Here is an 8,549-nt window from a genome sequence, read left to right as displayed (position 1 = left end):
GTGTTGACATATATATTCTCAATTTTAACAATGTAGAATTACTTTTTGAAACATAGGAAGGTGATGTTTTAGCAAATATAATTAATAAACATGTGTAGTAGAATAAACATACACATTCTTTCAATAAGATTAACATGGTATATAGCTAGATTGTAATTAATTTGTAACAGACGCGAGATGGACAATCGTAACAGAAGTAATGTAACAGACATCATTTTGGAACTCATAGGCTTGACTTTGGCATATAAATATGTTTTTATTACATCTCAGAAAATTAAAGTTATCTTTTAACATATCATTCATTAAAGATTACATGTTTTGTGACCTGATGGTAAAAAAAGAAATGGTTTTAGGTGAATAAGTTCATGTCCCCATTTCAGTACCCATAAGCGTGGAATCACTCATACACACAGTACCAGGCAAAAGTTTGGACACAAATAAATTCAGTGTCCCCCCCCCCCCCCCCCCCCCCCTTATTTTTATGAATTAATTTCTAAAATTAATGATGGACTGTCATTTCTGTTTATTTAGTTGAGCAGTTCTTGACCCCACAGTCCAAAGACATGCAGTTACAGTCATACTTGAAAGTTTGTGAACCCTTTAGAATTTTCTATATTTCTGCATAAATATGATCTAAAACATCAGATTTTCACACAAGTCCTAAATGTAGATAAAGAGAACCCAGTTAAACAAATGAGACAAAAATATTATACTTGTTCATTTATTTATTGAGAAAAATGATCCAATATTACATACCTGTGAGTGGCAAAAGTATGTGAACCTCTAGGATTAGCAGTTAATTTGAAGGTGAAATTAGATGTGAGTGGGCACCCTGTTTTATTTAAAGAACAGGGATCCATCAAAGTCTGATCTTCACAACACATGTTTGTGGAAGTGTATCATGACACAAACAAAGGAGATTTCTGAGGACCTCAGAAAAAAAAATTGTTGATGCTCATCAGGCTGGAAAAGGATACAAAACCATCTCTAAAGAGTTTGGACTCCACCAATCCACAGTCAGACAGATTGTGTACAAATGGAGGAAATTCAAGACCATTGTTACCCTCCCCAGGAGTGGTCAACCAACAAAGATCACTCCAAGAGCAAGTTGTGTAATACTCGGCGAGGTCACAAAGGACCCCAGAGTAACTTCTAAGCAACTGAAGGCCTCTCTCACATTGGCTAATGTTAATCTTCATGAGTCCACCATCAGGAGAACACTGAACAACAGGGTTGCAGGTGACAGGGTTGCAAGGAGAAAGCCACTGCTCTCTCAAAAGAATATTGCTGCTCATCTGCTGTTTGCTAAAGATCACGTGGACAAGCCAGAAGGCTATTGGAAAAATGTTTTGTGGACGGATAAGACCAAAATAGAACTTTTTGGTTTAAATGAGAAGCGTTATGTTTGGAGAAAGGAAAACGCTGCATTCCAGCATAAGAATCTTATCCCATCTGTGAAATATGGTGGTGGTAGTATCATGGCTTGAGCCTGTTTTGCTGCATCTGGGCCAGGACGACTTGCCATCATTGATGGAAAAATGAATTCTGAATTATTCCAGCGATTTCTAAAGGAAAATGTCAGGACATCTGTCCATGAACTGAATCTCAAGAGAAAGTGGGTCATGCAGCAAGACAACGACCCTAAGCACACAAGTCATTCTACCAAAGAATGGTGTGGCAGCGGGGGCGTGGTCAAGCGCCGGTCTGTGACAGGAGGGTGGAGCCAGGGAAGGTGAGTGGCAGAATCGCTACACCTGACGGTAATTAACCTGTGTTTTGTGTGTGTTTTCCTCAGTAAACCACTCCCTATTTAAGGAGGCTGAGAGAGAGCAGAGGGAGCGTGTCCCGGGATTGGAGGAAGAGTGTGTGTGTGTCTGAGTGTGTGTGTGCTTACGCTGCCTAGACTGAAAAGTTGGGGAAAATAAATAAGCCTTCTCTACCTCCAAACGCTGTCCTGCCGTCCTCTGTGCTCCACCCACACATTATTCGCGCTACAAATGGTTAAAGAAGAATAAAGTTAATGTTTTGGAATGGTCAAGTCAAAGTCCTGGCCTTAATCCAATCAAAATGTTGTGTAAGGACCTGAAGTGAGCAATTCATGTGCAGAAACCCACCAACGACCCAGAGTTGAAGCTGTTCTGTACAGAGGAATGGGCTAAAATTCCTCCAAGCCAGTGTGCAAGACTGATCAACAGTTACCGAAAACATTTAGTTGCAGTTATTGCTGCACAAGGGGGTCACACCAGATGCTGAAAGCAAAGGTTCCCATACTTTTGCCACTCACAGAGATGTAATATTGGATAATTTTCCTCAATAAATAAATGACCAAGTATAATATTTTTTGTCTCATTTATTTAACTGGGTTCTCTTTATCTACTTTTAGGACTTGTGTGAAAATCTGATGATGTTTTAGGTCATATTTATGCAGAAATACAGAAAATTCTAAAGGGTTCACAAACTTTCAAGCACCACTGTAGGTTGTTTGGCTACTCTAAATTGCCCATGACCAAAAGCAGGGCAGCAGAGAAGAACAACAACAACTTTATTTAATCACACATACACTTAAGCACAGTGAAATTCCTCTCTGCATTTAACCCATCTGAAACAGTGAACTACTACACCACAGTGCCACTAAGGAGAGGCTAGCCGGCTGAACTTACTTAGCCCTTGGAAAGGGACCCAACCCAGAAGAAGAAGATTATTTATTGTTTGATGATCTCAAAAATGGGGTGACACGGTGGTGTCACTTCATTCTTTTATATATTGCATGTAACGGTGGTGGCACGGTGGTGTAGTGATTAGTGCTGTCACCTCACAGCAAGAAGGTCTGGGTTCAAGCCCCGTGGCCAGCGAGGGCCTTTCTGTGCAGAGTTTGCATGTTCTCCCCGTGTCCGCGTGGCTTTCTTCCGGGTGCTCCGGTTTCCCCCACAGTCCAAAGACATGCAGGTTAGGTTAACTGGTGACTCTAAATTGACCGTAGGTGTGAATGTGAATGGTTGTCTATGTGTCAGCCCTGTGATGACCTGGCGACTTGTCCAGGGTGTACCCCGCCTTTCACCCATAGTCAGCTGGGATAGGCTCCAGCTTGCCTGCGACCCTGTAGAACAGGATAAAGCGGCTAGAGATAATGAGATGAGATCTAAAACACTTTAAGAAGGAAGAAATTCCACAAATTAACTTTTGACAAGGCACACTTATTAATTGAAAAACATTCCAGGTGACTATATCATGAAGCTCGTTAAGATAATGCCAATAGTGTGCAAAGCATCATCAAGGTCAACGGTGGCTTTTTTTAAACCCTTTTTTGTTTCCCAAATAATTCCATACATGTTCTGCATGTTATTTCATAATTTTGATGTCTTCAGTATTGTTTTACAATGTAGAAAGTAGTCAAAATGCAGAAAAACCTATGAATGAGAAGGTGGGTCCAAACTTTTGAATGAACTCCTGAATAGTTTCTGGGATTGGTGACACCCATGGTCAATATGGTAACTGATGTCATTGTGGGCTACTAATAGAAGGGTTTATAGTTCAAATCACAAGACCACTAAGCTGACACATTTGCCCTTTAACCATGAATTGCTCCAAGGCATGACAATTTTTGAACCCAATGCTCTGACCATCATCTTCCTTTCAAAACGTGATGAAAAACATTTCATTATATTACTTGTGTACATGTATAATGACAGTAAAGGCTAATTCTTTGGTTTAGTCTGGACACCAACTTTCCAGACAAGTGTTTTGTTAATATGATTGGTATATATAGCTCAGTTGGTAACATCACTGAGGTCATGGATTCGCGCCCTGGTTGAGGCAACTCCAGTGAGGGGCTGTAGGCTAGGCCCTTAATGTTACCTGCCTACTTCATCAATGAGAGGCAAAAAAACAAACAAACCCAAGAGTCATACTGGCAACATGATGAGAAATGTTCCACTGGAACAAGAGCAAGACACTCATGGACAAGAGCTGGGAACACTGGATTGTTGGAATGCTACTCTGCAATTAACCCTAGTAACCCCAACATCTACAGTAACACCAAAACAACTTGCAGCTCAATGTTCCAATATCTGCAAGCAGCAACTAATATTACAACTGGAGAGCAATGCTACGGCAAGGAGGAGCCGGGGGGTTCTTCATCATTATCCCCACACTCTGAGACTGAAAACCTCCCAGCAACATACCCTTGTGAGCAACAGCTTAATACATGAGCAGCTGATCTGAAATTGAAGATAGTAACAAAGCTGAACACCTGGAACCACCGTGCCCGACTATCAAGACCTCCTGGAAGATGTGAATGCAGTAGTAGGAACGATCACTACTACAGCCATCACTGAGACCAACAAGCTGATATATATCACAAATGTATTTTTGTGATACACATCACAAAATCCTTGGCTATAAGATGGACACTAATCATAAGGTGCAATATGGAAGAGAATATTGGAGGCTAAGATCAAGGTGACCCAGAAAGAAGTTAGCAAGCTATCAGAACTCCAGAAAGGTATGACAAGGAAAGGGCTACCTAAGAAATACAGCAAGCTGTCCATACCTGAGACCCTAGAAAATGCCAAACAAAGACTCACAGCCCTGGCTACCCATCTAAGGAGGAACACAAGCAAAGCTGAAGCCAGGAGAATAAATCGGATGTTCTCCACTCAACCATCAAAGGTGTACACCCAGTGGCAGGGTAAAAACAGCATGGTTTCAGATCCACCAAGGCTGGAGATTGAACAATACTGGAAAGGGATATGGGAGAAGGAAAAAACAATATAATAGCAGTGTTCAGTGGCTAATAGACCTGAGAGCCAAACATGGCAATCTTCCTGAACAAGACCCAGTAGCCATCACTGTGGCAAACATCCAAGTAAGGGTCTCGAAAATTAAAAACTGGACAGCACCAGGCCTGGATATGGTTCACGCCTACTAGCTAAACAAGAGAACCTCGCTATATGAGCGCTTGGCAGCACAGATGAACCAGCTGCTCATGGATGGGATTCACCTAGAATGGCTGACTGAGGGTCAGATTGTCCTGATCCTGAAGGACCCGCAGAAGGGAACAGTGCCATCCAACTACCACCCAATAACTTGCCTTTGCACAACATGGAAGCACCTGTCAGGCATAATAATGGATAAAATGAGTAGGCACATGACTCAATACATGAGTGAGGTCCAGAAAGGAATTGGTAGGAACACCAGAGGAGCAAGACATCAGCTACTGGTAAACAGTGGAGTAGCTTGAGACTGCAAAACCAGACATGTCAATCCAGGTGGTGCATAGATTGGTGACATGAAAGCCTATGATTTGATGCCCCATACATGGATCCTGGAATTCTTGAAACTGTACAGCATCAACAAGACTCTAAGAACCTTCATCAAGAACTCAATGAAGCTGTGGAAAACAACCCTAGAAGCCAACTTCAAGCCAATAACACAGATCACCATCAAATGCGGCATATACCAAGGGGATGCCCTGTCCCTGCTGTTGTAAATTTTATATATAATTTATCCTCTGAAAGAAATTCTTCAACAGGTCCAGATTCTGATTTGTTTCTGATGTTAATGCACAGCCATGTTTGAGTGATCTAATGTGATTGCTTGAAGTGATTGTTTTAGTCATTAGAATTCCATAGATTTCACACTTATCTTGAATGTACTCATATCATTTAATGGATTTTCACCACATCAATCACATTCTTCATGAAAGCTATCTCAAAAAGTGAGTCATTACTCTGACATTCCCGTTATACCAGATCACAAGATGTGAAAATGCATTTAGGGCACAACTGAACAAGCATACATAAAATCTTGAAAACAACTGACATAAGTTGCTCTAAACAGGAAGTACAGATAGGACAAACTAAGCTCAGACTTTGGTTTATCTTGGTTCACCTTGTCTACCAGAGTTTGCACTCCAGGTGTGGATTTTGATGATGTTTCTCAGGAAAGCCTAAATAAATTAGCAAATATAAGCAGTTGCCTGTGGCTCCTGTGCAGTCCCCCTGGCGAGTGCATGACAAATAATCTTCCCATATTTAACCCTCTGTGGGTTGTGTTCTGTATGTATAAGACAGAGAAAAGCAGTTTTAGACTATTTTAAAGCTGGTTACCAGTCCAGAGCTGCACTGTTGCATCTGGAACAGAACCTTGTTATAGTTGTAATTTATAGTATTTTTTGCTTTATTTTTATAGTCGACATAAACAGTAGTTCCTTCACCAGCCTCTCTTTTTTTCTCTCTGCCATATTTACAAAACTGAAACACCTCACTTAGCAAAAAGAAGTTTATTCAAGTGTACTATGAGTATACTTATTTTTTACTAAAACTGCAGAAGTATACTTGAAGTTGACTTTTTATAAACTATATTTTATATACTTAAGAGTAGTATAGTGAAGTATACTTGGCTTATACTGAAAAGTATAAATAAAAGTCTAAGACTAAGTACATTAATACTAAGACTTATACTTTAATACTAAAACGTATACTTTAGTATACTTTTCACGTTTTTCTGCCACAAAGTACTAATACTTAGTATATCTTGCTCCAAGTGCATAATAAGGTCGTCATTGACTCATGCTTAACATTTAATTTATATATTAATATAATATAATGCTGGAGTTTAAAACTTTACAGTATATAGTATGTGTGCTCAATTGTATTATCTTTATGTACCTTAAAATCATACACAAAAACAGAAAAACTTTTGACTTGACTTTATTGATCAATTTCTCCAGTAAGGAAGGACTTGATTTCATAGGTCTTTATTTTTGAAATGTTTGAAAATATATCAAACTTGTTTTCAACATTCTGTCTTGTGATTTTGTAAATGCATCACACTCTTGTGTACATACAGTATGAGTAAACTTTAAGAATACATTAAGGAGTATATTTCCAGTATATAAATAGTAAGCTACAAGTAATATGCCAAGCAAACTTAAAGCATAACAAGTAAACTCGTGAAATAACCAACGTTTATAACAGTATACTTAAAGTATACAATAATAAACTAAAAATAGGGACTTGAAGTATGTAACCAAGGGGTGTTGTGGCTCAGTCAACTAAAGCGCCATACCATAAATCTGGGGACCTGGGTTCGATTCCAACCCAAGGTAATTTCCTGATCCATTTCCTGTCTCTACACTGTCCTATCCATTAAAGGTGAAAAAAGCCCAAAAAAAGAAGTATATCGATAAGTGTACTTGTGGTATACTTTAAGCATGCAAGAGGGATATACCAAGTACATTGATAGTATATAGATGAGTGTACTTGTTGTATACTTTAAAGTGTACTTTTGCAAACTTAAAATGAACTTTAAAGTATACTTTTATAAACTTGAAATGTTCCAATTTAGTCCGAAAAAGTATTAAATTTGTATACTTTCTAGTACACTAAAAGTACATGGTCTGTAGTATACTTGCTATACTTATACTCATACTGAAGCATACTTAATAAAATGAACTTTAAGTATACTACTTTTTGCTAAGGGATATACAGCCATATTGCCTACAAAGTCAAAAATGGACCACCTACCTGAAGAAATATATGACACCCCACTGTGCGCAACCCTTGAAGTCTCTAGCCTGACTCTACTGAATCCACTATTCCTCATGGCATAAAGAAGGCATGTATCAAGACTGCAGGTGGTGGAATAAACTGTCCTTGGTTGCCTGAACAGCTGAATCACTGGCTGTCTCCAAACAAAGACTGAAGACCTTGCTCTTCAACAAGCAACACAAGCAATGACTTGTGCTTTCTCTCTAAAGCCTCGGTCACAACCGGCCGTACGTGCTCCTACAGTCGGTCTACGTGCAAGAAACGCACGAAGGGCGCGCGGGAAACGCACGAGGGCGCGCGTGTGACGTGCTGATTTTTGAGCCGTAGACTGGCCGCAGACCGGCCGCAGAGGTTCTTTGTCATGTCAAACAAACTCTACGGGTACTTACGTTTTTTTCAGGTTGCAAGACAAACTTACGGCCAACGTGCGTCTTTCTCCATGAACAAAAAAAAACGCAGCGATTTGGGAAACGCCAAAAATCGCACAGCCAAAAAAATCGTACGTCCGGTAGTGACCTAGGCTTAAGTGGATTTTAATTTGATGGCATTTATAGAGCCTGATATTTTGAACTAGGAAGAAGATATATTTTTTTGATCAAACTTACAAAGTACTACAAAGGATGCTTTGGATAAGGGCATCTGCTAAAAGCTGTAAATAAATAAATAAATAAATAAATAATTTTTTAAAAAACCTGGTGGAACATCTCACAACTAATTTGGTTAATTGACAATGGGCCAGTAACATGATTGGGTATAAAAAGAGCATCCCAGAGAGGCTGAGTCTTTCAGAAGTAAAGATGGAGATGGGTTCACCACTCTGTGCAAGACTGCATGGGCAAACAGTACAATTTAAGAATAACCTTCCTTGACGTAAAATTGCAATGAATTTGGGGATCACATCATCTATGGTACATAATATCATTAAACAATTCAGAGAATCTGGAGAAATCTCAGTATGCAAGGGACAAGGCTGAAAACCAATGTTGGATGCCCATGATC

Source organism: Neoarius graeffei, chromosome 26, assembly GCF_027579695.1.
Source record: "Neoarius graeffei isolate fNeoGra1 chromosome 26, fNeoGra1.pri, whole genome shotgun sequence".
NCBI classification, from domain to species: domain Eukaryota; kingdom Metazoa; phylum Chordata; class Actinopteri; order Siluriformes; family Ariidae; genus Neoarius; species Neoarius graeffei.
This window is presented reverse-complemented; position numbering follows the sequence as displayed.